The following is an 18,137-nucleotide window of genomic DNA, read 5'->3' on the forward strand; positions in this document are numbered from 1 at the left end:
AGCCATATATTTTAATGATGTTAAAATCTTGGGTGCAATTTTATTGGTGCACAATGATTAGCTCCCTCAGCGGGGGACATATTGTTTGGTGTACCTAAAATAGTTTAGATTGATCTCTTATAGAGATATACGTATATATAAAAAAAATAAAGATATAACATAAAGATGAATCTTGTTCCAAGCTTCATAGTTCCATGTCGTGGCCCGGAAAGAGGTTTAGTATAGGGCCCTTTTCAGGGGCAGCCCAGTGTGTGTCCCATATTTTATAAGAATAGCTCTTCAGAGGCAACCCGGCTAGGCTCACCTCACGCGCAGCCTCCAGCCCACCGGCCCAACCGGTGCCACAACTCTCCAACTCCCGACTCCTTGAGTCCTTGGCGATGGCGACTCACGATTCATTCACGAACACAGGCCAGGACGCGAGCCGCCGCTCCCTTAGCTACGACGCCTCCGGCCTCCACACTTCGACAGTCCACCATGGCGCCCTCCCGCGACCGCGCGTTCACGCCCAGACCGAAGCCACCCCCGCCGCTGCTATCCGCGCTAGTGCTACCGGCCTCGAGCTTCTGCTCTCCATGGCGGCTGGTAGGATCCGGAGCTGCGCTCCTCCATGAGGGGCTGAAGCTTTGAGTGGAGAGGGGCCAGCAGCCGACTCCAGGAGACAGCGCCGCGCCGCTGCAACGGCGCTGTGGCAGCACCGCTCTGGCGCCCGACGCCCCCAGCAACACAGTGGACAACACAGGTAAAATCTAGGGTCTCCCAGACTATCAGGTTGTCCTATAAATATTCCTGCAAACTAAAAAGATCATGTTATTTTTTTTAGCTTAGAACAGTCTAATAGATATAATTAATTCAACATTCTTGAAATACGTACGCAGATCATGTAATTGTAAAAGGTTTTATCAAAGTGACTGAGGCCACAAGAGCAGTTTGTATCTCTATTCAATCGGACTATGGAGAATATTATTCATTATGTAAATTATATTGATGGGATTATCTCTCTGTAGACTATATTCTTTGTAATTGATCCACAAGACCCATCCTCATTTTCTATCAATATTTTTAGACCTTTCTTGCTTGTGACACGTGATACTGCAACATATAGCTGTCCACGTGTAAATACTTGTTTTTTTAGATATAGTCCTACTTTTGATAGTGTCTGTCCTTGGCTCTTGTTAATTGTCATCGAGTAACAAACTTTAATTGGGAACTGACGGCGATTTAAAGTAAAGGGCCAATGGGATGCTTTTGTTGTTAAATTTATTCTTGGTATACGTGTCTTATGTCCAGTATGTGTTCCTGTTATGATAACTGCTTCAATAACATTATCCCTTAGATTCGTTACTATCAGTCTTGTCCCATTACATAGGCTTAAGCTCTGGTTGAGATTTCTCAATAGCATTATTGGAACACCAATTTTAAGTAGTAGTTTATGTGACAGAAAGTTATTAGCATTTGAGTGTATTAAGGTATTCAATAGGATATAAAATATTGGCATCATTATATGTATCTGAGCATTTTGATATACTATCTGCACTTAAATACTCTCTCTCTAAGCCAGGGAGTAATTTTATCATGTAGTTGTTTATTTCATCAACAATTTCATTAGTGGTTGCTAGTATAGCTCTTTCTTTTACATAGTCTACTTCTTGAATTTTTTCTTCAAAGTCTGGATAAGTAGAGTCCACCAATGCTTTTATCTTATCCCCTGTGGTTCGTATCAGTGGTTCTTCTGGTATTTCAATTAGCACAGAATCAGAGTCAATGTCAATATGAGATGCCTCCTTGATTGTTCCACTGCCAATACTTAGGGCCTCTTTGGCACGGCTTATGCCGGCTTCGGCTTCATCTATTTTGCGCAAATCGAGGCACTGTAGCGTGAAGCCGTTTTGTAAGCCGGGGTTAAAATGAACTAGAAGCCGGGAAAAGCCAGTTTTTCTGGCTTCACCGGCTTTGGCTTCACCGGTGAAGCCGTTTTGGATGAGCTGTGCCAAAGGGGGCTTTAGCATCCAATCATTGAAAGATTCTAGCTCCTTGTATTCAGTACTATTTTTATTTATCCTTTTTAGTCGCATGTTTTCAGTTAGATATATAGTATTTATATTTTTCCATAGGTAGGATTTAATAACTGAAGCATTTATAATCTGTGACTTTGAGCCATTTTCTATAACAGGAAGTATTTGTCTTGGGTCCCCACCTAGAACAACGACCTTCCCTCCAAATGGTATGTCGCTAGCTTCTTCATTTATTTCTGACATTATATCTCTTAGTATCTATCAAATGCTTCAAAGCACTGTTTATTTGTCATCAGAGCTTCATCCCATATTATAAGAGAAGTTTCTATCAGTAGTTTAGCAAGCTTTGTTCCCCGTTTTATATCACAGATGGATATGTCATCTGTATGAATGGGTATTTGGAATCTTGAATGGGCTGTACGACCATTTGGGAGTAGCAGAGAAGCTACCCCTGATGATGCAACTGCTAGTACTATTTTCTTCTGTGCTCTGAGATATGATATAATTGTATTCCACAGAAAAGTCTTTCCGGTTCCTCCATGACCGGAGATGAAGTAAAACTTTGATTTGTTATTTAGTGCACTTTCAACTATTCGATGAAAAGCTTCCTTTTGATCAATATTTAGTTGCATGTATAATTTATTTGCCTCTTCTTCTAGATATTGGACGTCATAGTTCATTTCTTCTTGAATTAATCGATTGTCAGTATCCAATACATGATAGGTTGATCTACGTGGGAGATTATAATTATTTATTTGTTGACCATTTGAAAGCCCTAGTTTGGTTTTGGATAATTGATGAAACCTATGTGTATGAGTGAAATGCAAAGATAGGTTGGTACACACCAAGTGATGGAGCTAGATGATGGTCATGGTGATGGTGGTGACCAAAAGATGATGATTAGTGCTCCAACTTGGAAAAGAAGAAAGAGAAAAACGAAATGGGCTCAAGGCAAAGGTATATTTGATAGAGCCATTTTGTTTTGCCACTGACACCAAGTGGGTGTGAGTGGGTTTACGATAGATAACCGTACTATAAAGAGGGGAAATCTTTAATTGCAATGGTTATCTAATGCCACTAAGTGTGAGTCTCATTTGCATATATCTTTGCGCTTAGTGACGAGGTTGTGAAAATGCTAACTTAAGTGCTAATTTGGTTGGTGCTTTTTGGGAATGTTAGCAACTTGAAAAGGCTTGTTGGAGGTTCTGGAAGTGCTGTTAGTGGCTTCTGGGCTGGAATTTCTTCTGTGGCGTGCTGCTGATCTGAGAAGAGGAAAAGCCGTGTGGGGCCCGCACCAGAAATAGGCAGTGTGGCATGCAGCCGCTGGCTCTTGGGGACCACGCAGGTGCATGCAGGCGCCGTGCTTGCACGCGTTTGACTTGGGTGCCGCTGCTTGCTTTCGTTCGGCGTGGGACCGCGACCAGAGGAAAGGCCTTTTTCCGTTTGCACACGTGGCTGCGTGAGGCTCGCTCCTGTTCCGCCCGTTGTTGGCCAAGCAGAGGCGAGCGAGAGAGAGGGGCCGCGTGGGGTCCGCTGGGACCCACGCCTGTGAGGAGTGGGAGCGCGTGGTGCTGTTGCGTTTCTGCCCGTTGGGGAGACCATTCGGCCTGGCTGGCTGGTCCAGCGAAGGGATAAGGCAGCGCTTCCCCTTTCCTTTACTCTCTCTAGTTCTATTCCCCATTCTTGCATCCTGTGAACCAAGAACAGAGAACAAGCTCTCTCTTCTCTCTCACTTCCAAGCATTTGTGCTCCATTCAAGTGAGTTGAGCTCTAGTGATTGATCTTGAGAGCTTCAAGAGTATCTCCTCCCTCTCCTCTCCTTCTCCAAGCGTGGTGCTCATTCTTGAGAGGATTTGAGGGAAACCCTAGTGTGTGCATTTGTGATTGCATATTTGGTGGCACTAGGTGGCGATTGTGATTGTGGATTTCTTATTACTGTTGGTGATTGCCGTCACCTAGACGGTTGGTGATTTGTTGATTGGTGAGGGGATTTGGTGATTGTGTCCGCCTCCAATCAAAGTGCTTGTGAGGGGTTCTTGTGCCTTCCCCGTGGGAGATCACGAAAGGCAGTTCTAGTGGATTGCGCGTGGCTTGTGGATCCCATCTTGTGTTGGTTGTGCGGCACCCGATTGCGGGTTAGGCGTGTGATGCCTATTAGCGCGTGAACCTCCAAGTCGGTAAATCGCCACAACGGGGACTAGCTTGCCGGCAAGCAAGTGAACCTCGGAGAAAAAATCTTGTGTCATCTTGTCTCCGAGGATTTCTTTGGTATTCATTGATATATTGTGATTGATCACTTGCCACGACGTTATAACCCTCATTATTTCTCTTGTACTTACTTTCATATATACTTGTGCAGTTAAGCTCTTTAGTGTAGTTAGTTTTGAGAGCTTGTTAGTTTGGTTAGTGAGGCTCTTTAGTTAGTCTTTGAGAGCTCACTAGCTTAGAAGTAGTGACCTTTGTGTGATATAGAGATCATAACAACTAGAATTGTGGATAGGTGTCTTGCATTTTTAGTAGGCTAGCGCAAAACTCGCATTACGCCATTTAGTTATCTAACCTCTTTGATTAAGTGTTATTGTAGAAATTTTTATAAGCTATTCACCCCCCCTCTAGCCATTTAGGACTTTTCACCATTCCTTGAAAAAAATTCTTCTAGCAGTTAATCTTGTAGTTCACTTTGAGTAGGTACATATTCAATTGGATAATATCTACACATCAATTGTTGTGCAATATCATCAACCATTTTTTGCCAATTTCTGTTAAAGAATTCTCTTTCATTTTTTAATTCACAAAATGTAAGCCTTGTTGTAAATAAGCTTCGTTATTGCGGAGCTGTTGCCCAATTTGTAGCTTCTTTAAATGTTTTGTACCACTCGTTGTCATCGGTTAGTAGTACTCGTGCTGAACATGCTTCTTTAAATGTTTCATAAACAATACCATTATATGTTCTTATGTCAGCATAGCTCATAGCACCTTTCACTATCATTAAGAGCATGCGTAGATAGAATCGTTCTCCTTCCGTTGGATTTACATAGTATAATCTGCCTATTTTAAACCCATGTTGACGTTTGACCCATTTCTTGTTCGTTTTATCCCATCTCCATTTTAGTGGGAATTCACAATATGTAAGCTCTTTTGCACTGTCATATTCTTTGTTAGCACTAAACCATTCAGTGAGCATTGTTTTTGTATTTTTGGGATCTTTGATGACATCTCTTAGTTTAGTATCTTTTTTATATAACTATATTCATTAGTGGTAGGTGGACAGGTAATCTTTCAACTGGAGGCCAATGATGGTGTATCTCATAACCAAATAATCTCCATAGTGCATCTTGTTCAGATAAGTATCTACAATCAAGATATTCTTTGATCTCATCAATATCTTTGGTTTCCTGATTTATGGGTGCATCTTGACCTTTTTTGGATATGTTCAAATATTATCTTAGCTTGGTCAGGACCTTTGTTTACATATTTGCATAAATATTTTAAAACTTTACTTTTGTTTACGTATTCCACATTTATGTGTGCCTGGTATTTCTTGAGTAACTCTAGATTATGTGGAACAACCCATGTATTATCTAGATTGTGGGTATCTCTACGTATGAAAATACCAGTGTCTCGTCTTCGATATACTGTGAAACCTGTATCTGTGAAAGTAGTCTCTTCTTGAAATTGTTTAGGATAGAATTTAGAGCATCTTCCCTTTTTCATACATGGACAATCCCAGTTTTTTTTTCTCCACATGGTCCGTGCATCATGTGTTCGGATACTAGTATGTAGCCCAATGGGTCTTTTGTGGGGTTAGGTATTTCAGCAGTTATCCAAGTGTCAGTCTCAGTGGTCACCTCATTTCCTCTTTTATCTAGCCAAACTAAGATATGAACATGTGGTAGACCCCTTTTCTGGAATTCTATAGAATATAGTATTGCTAACATAGGACCAAAGATCGCAGCCGAGCGAATGTCATCTAGAAGTTGTTGTAGTTTCATATGAAATACACGCACTATAATATCAGGTGTATCATTTGGTTGTTGGCCATTTAATATAGCTAATGATATTTCTGGCCATTTAGGATTACATGTGAATGTTATGAAAAGATCTGGTGGTCCATATACACGACAGATTGCTATGCCATCATGATAATTTTGTATCATATAACGTCTACAACCAATGTGGCTAGAAGGTAAGAGAACTCTTTTCCCTTATTTGATTTCCTTCGTGTATTCCTTTCTCTATTGCATCAAATATTCCCTGTATGTATTCAGCTCTCTTTTTTTTTTGATTTTTTGCAACAAATCGAAGTCTATCTTCATCTTCCACTGCTCGTGCATCTACAATTGCTTGTTTTGATAATCATCCATAACATAAATATGGGTTCGGTTGGTTATTTCTATAGTGCATATGGAATATACCCAAAGACTTAGCCTTAGATAGGAGTGCTTGGAAGATAGCTATTCACGTGCCTGAACCTTGATTGCTTCTGTTGGGTTTCAACTCTAGCCTACCCCAACTTGTTTGGGACTTAAAGGCTTTGTTGTTGTTGTTGTTGATATGGTACTTAAAAAAAATCATGCATTGTCACCGTGTTCCTTTTTTGCTAAGTTGTTTGATTTCTTGCTTCCTCATGATATTCTATGCCTAATTGAAATCCTCTTTCCCCATAAGGGAATAATAATGGATATTGCAGTGGCATATATGCTGGATGAAATATAGATATATGTTGTAGTGTCTTTGTTCGAGTGCTAACAATTATATCCCTTTTATAGTTTTCCAATGTCATATCGCCTATAATTAACATAGCTAGTTCTTCTAGGTGTGGCATTTTGTATTTTATTTGATCACCTTTATCGTCTCCTATGATTCGGATACTGACATCAATACCTTTATGTTCTTCAAGTAGATCACGTGCATGGTGAAATACTTTTACTAAAGGATTGTATTCATCGAGCATTTTTTGTAATCCTTCGATTACAGCTTGGTTAAGATCAGTTCCATCCGGATCTTCTTTACTTAAGGCTCGTATTCTATTTTCAATCTCATTTTTAGTATCAAAGATATATAGCTCGGCGAACTTAGGTATTTTATTTGGTTCAGGTAACAATGATCCTATGCGATGATGTATTTTGCCGTTTATTCGAAATACGAGGGGCCTTCTCCCTTATTGATAGTTCTATCAATATTGCCCCCCATAGATGTAAAAGCAAACATACTATTGTATTGTCTTATCTTTTGTAGGAAATGTCTCGAGTATCCATCTCCACTGTAATCCAATAACCTTTTGAGAAACTGGGGTGGTTCTTTGAATGGTGGTATTTTGATTTTGCCATATTTACAGCAGTTGGAGTCTCATACCTGTCCATGAGCTCGTTCAGTATCATATTTGTTTCGTTCTTCATACCAGAATATTGCATTGCAATATTTGCAACTGTATTTTAGTATTCCCAAGTATGATCTTTGCCCATACGTTTCTTTCAGGTATTGAATTTGTTCAGCAGAGAAATTTATCATACCATGAGGTAAAGATAAGTATGCGTGTTTTTTATCTTCTTGTAAGCATCTTCGTTTTATAGCTTCTTGTACAACCTGGTTCTTTTCATCTATCTTCCGTTTTCTCTCTTCTATTTTTGCATGTATCTTGTTTTTGTCCACAGAATATACTTGTTTCTGTCTTTTATATGCTCTTCTTCCCATTTCTATAATGAACAGTATGTGGCATTGTTATTGCATAAGAGGAAATCAATAGTTAGTAAATGTGAATGAAATAGAAATGTAATATTACAACAGGGTATTAATAGTATAAAACAATATAGTCCATGGTGCATATCTTAAATAAACTTTAACTTTTTAGAAGATACATGGATTAAATATAATATGGAGAAAGTAGTTTGTTAAGCAGGTTAGAATTTACATTAGTGTATTGGGCCTGTTCGCTTGTCTGAATTCTGGAGGAATCTGGATGGTTTGGAGGAATGCTGGATGAATTTGTGAGAGAAAAACACTGTTCCGGATGAAAAAATAAGCGGATCAAGCCGGGTTTAAGGGCACGCGAACGGGGTTGTTTTATCAGCTTGTTTGATTTTGATTATGAGGATTATATGACAATGTGACCCGTGTCTATTGGGGCTGTTAGCTGATCAAGACAGGAGAAACTAAGGATGAGGAAGGGCCACTGCTATATGTATTGCTGACTAATCGAGCTTTACTGAACAACAACAACAACAACAACAACAAAGCCTTTAAGTCCCAAACAAGTTGGGGTAGGCTAGAGTGAAACCCAGCAGAAGCAATCAAAGTTCAGGCACGTGAATAGCTGTTTTTCAAGCACTCCTGTCTAAAGCTAAGTCTTTGGGTATATTTTATCCTTTCAAGTCTCCTTTTATTGCCTCTATCCAAGTCAACTTTGGTCTTCCTCTGCCTCTCTTCACGTTATTATCCTGACTTAGAATTCCACTATGCATCTGTGCCTCTGGAGGTCTCCGTTGGACATGTCCAAACCATCTCAACCGGTGTTGGACAAGCTTTTCGTCAAATGGTGCTGCTCTTAATCTATCACGTATATCATCGTTCTGAACTCGATCCCTTCTTGTATGACCGCAAATCCAACACAACATACGCATTTCCGCGACACTTATCTGTTGAACATGTCATCTTTTCGTAGACCAACATTCTGCACCATACAACGTAGCAGGTCTAATCGTCGTCCTATAAAACTTGCCTTTTAGCTTCTGTGGTACTCTTTTGTCACATAGGACACCAGACGTTTGGCGTCACTTCATCCACCCTGCTTTGATTCTATGGCTAACATCTTCATCAATATCCCCGTCTCTCTGTAGCATTGATCCTAAATATCGAAATGTATCCTTCTTAGGCACTACTTGACCTTTCAAACTAATATCTTCTTCCTCCCGAGTAGTAGTGCCGAAGTCACATCTCATATACTTAGTTTTAGTTCTACTGAGTCTAAAACCTTTGGACTCCAAAGTCTCCCGCCATAGCTTCAGTTTCTGATTCACTCCTGTCCTGCTTTCATCAACTAGCACTACATTGTCCGCGAAAAGCATACACCAAGGGATGTCCTCCTTTTATGTCCCTTGTGACATCATCTATCACTAAGGCAAACAAATAAGGGCTCAAAGCTGATCCTTGATGTAGTCCTATCCTAATCGGGAAGTCGTCCGTGTCTCCATCACTTGTTCGAACTCTAGTCACAACATTGTTGTATATGTCCTTAATGAGCCCGACGTACTTCGTTCGGACTTTATGTTTGTCCAAAGCCCACCACATAACATTCATTGGTATTTTATCATAAGTCTTCTCCAAGTCAATAAAAATCATGTGTAGGTCCTTCTCCCTATACCGCTCCATAACTTATCTTATTAAGAAAATGGCTTCCATGGTTGACCTTCTAGGCATGAAACTAAATTGGTTCATAGAGACCCGTGTTATTGCTCTCAAGCGATGCTCGACAACTCTCTCACATAGCTTCATAGTATGGATCATCAACTTAATTCCCCGGTAGTTAGTATAACTTTGAATATCCCCTTTATTCTTGTAGATCGGTACCAATATACTTCTCCACTCATCAGGCATCTTGTTCGATCGAAAAATATGGTTGAACAGCTTGGTTAGCCATACTATAGCTATGTTCCCGAGGCATCTCCACACTTCGATTGGGACACCATCCGGTCCCATCGCCTTACCTCCTTTCATCCCTTTCAACGCCTCTCTGACCTCAGATTCTTGGATTCTCCGCACAAAGCGCCTATTGGTGTCATCAAAAGAGTCATCTAACTGAAAGTTTGTGTCCGTATTCTCATCATTGAACAATTTGTCAAAATACCCTTGCCAACGATGTCGGATCTCATCCACCTTCACCAAGAGATGTTCCCTTTCATCCTTAATGCACTTAACTTGGTTGAAATCCCTTGTCTTTCTCTCACGAACTCTAGCCATCCTATAAATATTCTTCTCTCCTTCCTTCATACTCAAATGTTGGTAAAGATCCTCGTACGCTCTACCCTTTGCCACACTTACAGCTTGCTTTGCAGTCTTCTTTGTCACTTTGTACTTCTCTATGTTGTCCACACTCCTGTCATGGTACAAGCGTCTATAGCATTCTTTCTTTTCCTTAATAGCCCTTTGGACTTCTTCGTTCCACCACCAAGTATCTTTAGCCTCGCCTTTACTTCCTTTGGTTACTCCACACACCTCTGAGGCCACCTTCCGAATGTTAGTTGCCATCTTCTCCCACATGTTTATGTCCTCTTCTTTCTTTCAAGAGTCCTCTTTGATAACCCTTTCCCTGAATACTTCTGACGTCTTCTCTTTCAGTTTTCACCACTTTGTTCTTTCAATTTTAGCTTGTTTATCCCTACGGGCACACACCTGAAAACGAAAGTCTGCCACCAAAAGCTTATATTGAGAAACAACACACTCCCTTGGTATCACCTTGGAACCCAAGCATGCTCGTTTGTCCTTGTGAGGACAAAGTCAATCTGGCTAGAGTGTTGTCCGCTATTGAAGGTCACTGGAAGAGATTCTCTCTTTCTAAAAAAGAGTTGGCTATCATCAGGTCAAAAGCTACCGCGAAGTCCAGAACTTCCTCCCCCTTCTGATTCCTACTACCATACCCAAAACCTTCATGAACTGCCTTGAAACCTGCGCTTGTAGTACCTATATGCCCGTTAAGATCTCCTATAAAAAGTTTCTCACTATTAGGTACATCTCTAATCAGGCCATCTAAGTCTTCCTAGAACTGTCTCTTAGCACTCTCGTCGATACCTACTTGGGGGCATACGCACTAATTACGTTCAAGACCATATCACCAATGATAAGCTTGACTAAGATAATCCTATCTCTTTGTCTTCTCACTCCCACCACACTATTCTTCAGGCTCTTATGAATCAAAATTTCTACTCCATTTCTATTCACGACTGTCCCTGTGTACCAAAGCTTGTATTGTCCATCTTCTTCGCCTTCTGACCCTTCTATTTAATCTCTTGAACGCATAATATATTTACACGCCTCTTAGTCGTGGTATCAACTAATTCTCTTAACTTACCTGTAAGCGACCCTACATTTCAACTACCTAAACGGGTCCTAGTTGGTTCGACTAGCTTCCTTATCCTTCGCACCCGTCGACTCAGATGTGAAGACCCTTGCTCATTTTTCACTACACCTGGGCGCCGATTTAGCGCGTCATTAAGGAAGCGATGACCCGATCCTTGCTCACTTGATACCATGTTCAGATCACGATACGACGCGTCACCAAGGGGTGCTGACCCGACCCTTGCCCATTTAACACCATACTCGGGTTCTGATATGGCACGTCGCTAAGAGGGTTACGCCCCCAACGGTTTTATTTTGGGTTTCAACTCTATTAGAATGACTAGATTTAACGTTGGCTCGCCACGCCTATCACAATCCTCCTCCTTTACTAAGGCCCCGTTCGCTGGTCTGAAACTTGGTTGAAACTAGCTGAAAAACAATGTTCCGGCTGAATTGTTGTGAGAGAAAAACACTATTCCAGCTGAAAAAAAGAAGCCGAACAAGCCATTTTTAAGACAAGCGAACGGGGCCTAAGGCGTGAGACGTACTACGTTGAGACAACATAGGCGGAGTTACTAATCGATCTTTACTGAAGATAATGAAAAAAAATCGAGTTATTACCTTGCGGTCCCTGATGAAGAACCTCGATTTGTTTTTGATGTTGGTGTTCACCACCGTTGACTTACTGTGTCGTTTCAGATAGTGTCTTGGCCTTGTTTTGTGAAGGGTGATGGTGATGGAGGGCAGAACTCGAGTGAGCGATGTCTCAAGTTATCGATAAAGAGATGGGAACTTCTCTCCGGTTGTCTTATTATATATATAATACTGTGGCTATCCTTCTACCTATGAAACAAGGTGTTCAGGTGGAGGTTGGAGAGTTCTCTAGAATTTGAACAGAACACGATACATGTAAGGTTCTCTTACAGGGAAAAATATGTACGTTCTAGTACTACCTAGAAAAATGGTTTGATGATGTGTTGAATTGAGGTGCCAGATCCCCACGTACTGTAGAATGGTTTGATGATGCATTAAAGTGAGGTGCCATATTATGTCTTGTAGGACACGTGTTAGAAAAATAAGCTAGATACCATGGTGTAGATTTCGTCTTGTAGAGATTCCAAATAAATCCAAAGCCCCACTCATACATGCGCTGGCCTATTGATAGAAAATTGCTCTAGTTGTAGGTCAATCACCTTAATGTTACGATTGTGCAGCTAATTACTTAGGCCTTGTTCGCTTCGTCGAAAAAACAAGCTAAAACATTGTTTTGGTTGATTTGTTGTGGGAGAAAAACATTGTTTTGGCTGAAAAAATAAGCTGAAAAGTACGTATTATAAGACACGCGAACAGGGCCTTACCATAGCTGGCGTGTGTATATATTGGAACGAGAAGTTGTCCTCGGTACAGATAACTCATCTCCTTCTCTTACCACTGTGCTACGCTGTCGCTGTCTTCCCTATCTTGTCGCCGACGTGTCATCGGCGTCGAGAGAGCATATCTCTGGATCCTATGTCCCCTTGTGTCCTTGCAAAGGGTAGGGATGTATCAGGTTATTGAGAAGTGTTGTCGTGATTGTTCACTGAACGTCTTCTTCCCTCTATGCCAGTATTCGAGGATCTCTACCGACGGTCTACTTCATCTACTATTGCGCTATCTCTAGCACCGATAATCCCACTGTAATAATGATGCCTACACTTACTCTGTTGTTCGTTCTTGCGTTCCTTCTTTTACTAGCACAACAGAGTTTGAGTTTGCCTCGGATCGTAGTGCTAGTGTTAATTCGCACACCTATGATATATGCTGTTGTTTTTTTTTCTCAATATTAGAATTAATTTATGCATCACTAAATTGCTATTATTTCCAACACGTATCAATGAGCCAATAAGGAGTAAAAACAAGGTTCAAGGTTCCCGATGCAAATGTATGGAAAAAAAGTACAAGCGTGGTTTGGATATATTTAAAAATAGTCGGTGGTTCTTGATGAAAATTTATCTTCTATCTCAGATTTTGAAAATAATTGGAGATTTTAAAAATGATTGGAGAACACAATAAATATGCTCCTAACATTTTTTAGCCACTTAGAAAACCTCATTGATTTACCAATTGTTTTTTAATTAACTATTAGAAAGTTGGCTCGCATTCACACGGATTACGTGGATGTCCACGTCTATTCATAGTTGGCCATGCAGCCCGAACCCGTCGGCCCGGCCCAAGGTCCGTTTTTTTGGCTCGGCCCAAGCAAAGCCTGGCCCGAAGGAGCAGGCCGTGCCTGGGCCTTACCCCAGACACGTGGGCCGGCACGGCACGGCCCACTACAGAGTAGCCGGCCCGCTAGCGGCCCGGCCTGCAGCCACGACCTCCCCGCGCCCCCTCCCCTCCCCAAGGCCCACCACGGCCAACGCGCTTCCCGCCGTCCCCGGCCCGCCTCCCCCCCCCTCATATATAAGCAGCCACCGGAGCCGCTCCCTCACGCCTCACCCGTCACCCCGATCCCTAGCACCGGCACCGCTCCCTCTCCGCCTCTCCCTCACGCAGTCACGCCTCACCTCGAATCCCGACGCTCCCTCTTCGCCTCTCCCTCATGCCTCACCCTTTACCCTAGCGCCGGCGCCGCTCCCTCGCCTCACCCCGAACCCTAGCACCGGCGCCGCTCCCTCTCCGCCTCTCCCTCACGCCTCACCCCGAACCCTAGCGTCGGCCCTGAGCTCCGCCCCGATGCAGATCCGGTGCCCCGAGATCCGTCATCCTCCTCACCATCCCTCGCCTCCGCGGCGACGCTGGATCTCCGCCGTGGATCTGGCCACGCTAGGTCTTCTCCATCGTGGATCCGGCTCCCCACCCTTGCCTCGACGCTGGCGTGGCGCCTCCTCCCCATCCCTGCCTCCCTCCCTCACTCACTCTCCCCCAGCGGCATGTGGCTAGGAGCTCGCGGGTGGGCAGATCCGGCGACTCCCTCCCTTGTTTTCTCTCCTCTCCATCTCGCTCACCCCCTCGACCCCTCTTCATCTCCTCCTCTCCATCGCTTGAGGGAGGGCGCCACCTGCGTAGCTCTTGCCCCCGAGATCCAGAGCTCCGCCGTTCCCAGCCCCAGCGGCCACCTCCGCCTCGCCTCCCGACACGGCCGCTCAGTGGGTCTCGGGCTGGCACGGCCTGTGAAAATGGCCGTGCTTCTCGGGCCGGGCCGGCACAGAAATCGGCCCATAGGGCCGTGCCTGGGCCGAAGGCCAGGCCTGTGGCCCTGTGAGGCACGGCCCGGGAGGCACGGCGTGCCATGCCGGCCCGTTGGCCATGTATACGTCTATTCCATTTGTTGTCTCAAGAAAAAAAATAAAATTCTAATCATCTTCTCGCATTTCGTCCGTGCTTTCAACCTGTTGGGTCGCTGGGCCGGTCTGGGCTACAACACAGACGAGCCCAGTAAGCATTATGTTCCTACGACAAGCGTACGAGCCAGCATTATAAGCCATAGCTGAAAGTACTATTGGCTTGTTTGGCTTATAAGCCATGGCTGAAAGTACTGTTGGCTGATTTGGTGCGAAAGAAAAATATTGTTCGTTGGTTGATAAGCCATAACTTATAAGCCAAATACGACCAAGCGAAGAGGCTGATGTTCCCGCGACAAGCCTCCGAACCCATTTATTTTCAGCCCTTCCAAACTGAAATGATGGGTTCTGATTAGTAGAGGCTTCCTCCATTTCCTTTACAAGTGACTTTTCCTTATCCAAATCCTGGCCTCCTTCTGCTAAACAAAAAAAAAATCCTGGCCTCCTCCTTTTCCTTTGAAAGTTGATTTCTTATCTAGTACACCCTCTTTCTCTTCCTTTTGCAAGCGCGCGTTTCTCATCTGTTATTATTCTATATAGTTGTTTAGTTGATCTTCAAAATTGCAATTGCTACATATAGAAAATTAAGTGGAGTGCCAAATTAATTTGCAAATAATCCGAATAAAAAACATACTAAATTTTAGAAAACTGTAATTGTAAAACGGAAAGTACATGACTTATTTACAAATAAATTTGTTAACCAAACATTCTTCAACACTAGTACCTTTTTCTTCAACGTTAGTACAGTTTACTACCAAACATTCTGCAACACACTAGTGTACTTCTCCTTTTCGGCCGGTGAGTCCGTCAGGCAAATCGAATGTTTCTTTTTGCATAGTTTGGAACCTGCAAAGCTGCACATGGAATGTGGTACAACAGTACCAGTATGTTCACTGTTGGCATGCAGATTAAGTGACCAGTAGTCAGTGTGAAAAGAGTCAACAAACAAGAGAGCATGGCCCAGATTGCCGAAAAGTTAGCTGCAAGCTTTGAAACTCCATGTCCAACGACAACATCCAAAGCAAACTGATTATATAGCCAACAATTTCCTAGAGGCAAGCGGGTGGTGGTTGACTATCACATGCTGTGAACAAGTCAGAAGTATTTTCTTATGATGATAGCCAGCAACAGCAAGCACTCACGGTACCACGAGCTCACGGTTAAAAATGGGTGGCCGTAGCACGACAGTTTGAATCCAATGCATCCTGTAAAAGCCTACTGTGTTCCTACTGCACGCGTCTTTAGTTCCCACCTAAAGTATATTCATGCGTGAATCACAGATCACAACCACACAAACATATAAAACAAACACAGTCAAGTTCATAGAAGGGTCAAAGACGCTCAGAGCTTATGCAATAGATTAGTGCTAGACCGATCAAAACAGAGACTACACGTTACAGAATTACCATGCGTAGGTATATGCATGAATGAATATAATAAATATAAAATGGCTATGGAATTTAGATGATATGTCATCAGTAGGGAGCACAAGGTTAATTAATTTTAGCATGCCATGAAGGTAGGACCAGAAATGAACGAAAGAAGTGGCACGCAGTACATCTCTCATGATGAAAAGATCAACGAAAAGGCAGCTGAAATCTCAGCTGCATGCTCTTTCCCTGATCCTCTCAGATTCTTCATATGCAACGTCCGTTGGTTAGAGCGTACGTACAGCTTATGCCGTATTTCATCTCACACATCTTTTCATGTCGGTATTAGCTACTAGAACCAAGGACTACACAATGATGCGTGCGACAAGGCCACAGTCGCAGCCGCGCAAACATGCAGCTAGCAGTACGTGTGCATGCATGCTGCTGGCCGATCTAGTTAGGGACCGAAGCTTCAGAGCCTGAGCTCAAGCGGCGGATCCCGGCCGCCGGCGGAGACGTCGAAGAAGGAGAACTCCCTGCACTGCTCGCTGGCGGCGCTGCCCCTGACGTACCGGACCTTCTCCGCCGCCTCGAGGTCGACGTACGACTTGAGGGGGAAGAGGTCCAGCGTCTCCACCTCCCTCGTCGGCCGCTCCCACGTCGCCTCCTGCTGCTCCACCACGTCCCTGACGTAGCCTGCATTGCACGGAGCACGGCAACCCGATCGATCAGTTAGTTCATCAGGCTCAGGGCCCCGGCCAATACATATATTTGTAGACTTTGTAGGTAGCTGCTAGTAAGGACGACGATGTATGTGTGCTGCATGCTTACATGTCACGGCGAGCCGTGTGATGGGGACCGTAGGCTTCTGGCCTCCCGGCTTGCTCTCTGGGTGGCTGCAGCACGAGGTCGGGCATCGGCGTCGTGCGAGGCGGCAGCACGGCCGCCGTCTTCCTCGTGCTGCCGCTGCCGCGGCCGCTGTCGTCGGGGGAGACGCGCCGCGGCGGCGCTTCTTGTGTTGGTGCGCTCGCGGGCTTGTGGTTCTGGAACCAGTAGAAGACGTTCTTTGCTCTCCACCTTGCCGAAGGCGCTGAGGTGGGTGGAGATGCGCTGGATCTGCTCGTGCTGGGCGTGCGCAGCCCCGCGCGGAAGAGCTCCGTCAGGACCTTCACCCTGCTCCGCCGTAGGGTTCCACCGCCCGCACTTGACGCCGACCCGCCCGCTCAGCACCTCCATGATCGTCGATCAATCACTCCACGACCTATAGATAGATATAGCGATCGTAGTGTAGCTTGTAGTGGAAGATCGGATTTGCTTCAGCTATATGTGTGTTGGGTTTATGAAAGATCGATGAACGAATGCAAGAAGCTGCGCTAGCTGCGTGCTAATGCAAACTCACTAGCTAGCTAGCTTCTGCTTCTGATTTGGCTTGCTTCCGGGATCTTCTTCCGTCAGAGGAAATGCTGAAATCAATAGATGCACAGAGGGGGTACTTATATAAGCCGGCGCAGGGGCAGTGCCGAGGCCGTGTCGTGGCAGTGGCTGTACCGGATTCGAAGGTCTCGGTGCTTTCCTTTGTTTCCTTTCCTTCTCGAAACTGTGCGAGAAGAGAGGAGCGCGCGAGGTGTGGTGGGTGGGTGGGTGGGGGGTGTGTGTGTGGGGGGGGGGGGGGGGGGGGGGGGGGGGGTGGAGACATGCGCAAAAGCTTTGCCACTGTTTAGCAAAACGCTCTCGCGACTAGGCGAGGCGCGCCCGACATCCTTAAGCACGATTGATAATGCGGTTTTGGTCGCCCATGCATGCAAATCTAAGTGCCGTCCTGTCGCGTAGCACCATGTCTTAGAATGAGCCCTGTTTGCCGAGAGAGTCCATGAGAGTATTCTAATCTAATGATGCCGAGGTGGCGCGTGCTGATTTGGGGTGCGCGGCGTGGCGTCCCATGGTGATCTCTGTCTCCTTGCATGGGTCGCGACCTAGTCGAAGGGAATCGATCGCGGCGAGGACCAGCAGGCCGGCTCCCCTAGCTCACAGCGCACGGGCAATCGGCGATCTGGTTTAGGAGTTCGCTTTTTTTTTTCTCTCGATTGGGTGTTCAACCCGTTTTTCATTAAGAGGATAGTAACCAAGTGTTACAGAGCAATCCTTGATAGTGGCGAGAAGCCAACATCGAGCGACTACAACCTAACTACTGGACATGTGAGTCGTTGTTACATTGGCCCTGACTGCGGCGACCAAGTTGCCGAAGGGACCGCGAGCGACGTGAACCCCGCCGCGACCCAGTCTTCAGCCTCCAGCGCGACTGCTTGCCGTAGTGCCGTGACATCCGTGGCTGCTGCTCTCCCAAAGGTCACGCTGTTCCTTTCTTTCCATAAGTTCCA

At 44.5% G+C, this 18,137-nt stretch overlaps 1 long non-coding RNA gene and 1 pseudogene across 4 annotated transcripts; one reads left to right on the forward strand and one right to left on the reverse strand.

The window, feature by feature from the left end:
- The first annotated feature begins 388 nt into the window (after positions 1–388).
- Positions 389–12,181, forward strand: LOC136456868 (uncharacterized). 4 transcript variants are annotated; one of them, XR_010759594.1, is made up of 6 exons: positions 389–742; positions 2,174–2,224; positions 2,845–2,972; positions 5,287–6,201; positions 7,494–7,534; positions 11,766–12,173. It is a non-coding gene; the product is annotated as an uncharacterized lncRNA (long non-coding RNA). The 4 variants fall into 4 exon arrangements; XR_010759596.1 differs by having other exon boundaries at positions 2,849–2,972; XR_010759595.1 differs by having other exon boundaries at positions 2,174–2,972; positions 5,273–6,201; positions 11,766–12,181.
- Positions 12,182–16,216: 4,035 nt separating this feature from the next.
- On the reverse strand, positions 16,217–16,995 carry LOC136459463 (WUSCHEL-related homeobox 9-like; annotated as a pseudogene).
- Between the last annotated feature and the right edge of the window lie 1,142 nt (positions 16,996–18,137).

This window comes from Miscanthus floridulus, chromosome 6, assembly GCF_019320115.1.
Source record: "Miscanthus floridulus cultivar M001 chromosome 6, ASM1932011v1, whole genome shotgun sequence".
NCBI classification, from domain to species: Eukaryota; Viridiplantae; Streptophyta; class Magnoliopsida; order Poales; family Poaceae; genus Miscanthus; species Miscanthus floridulus.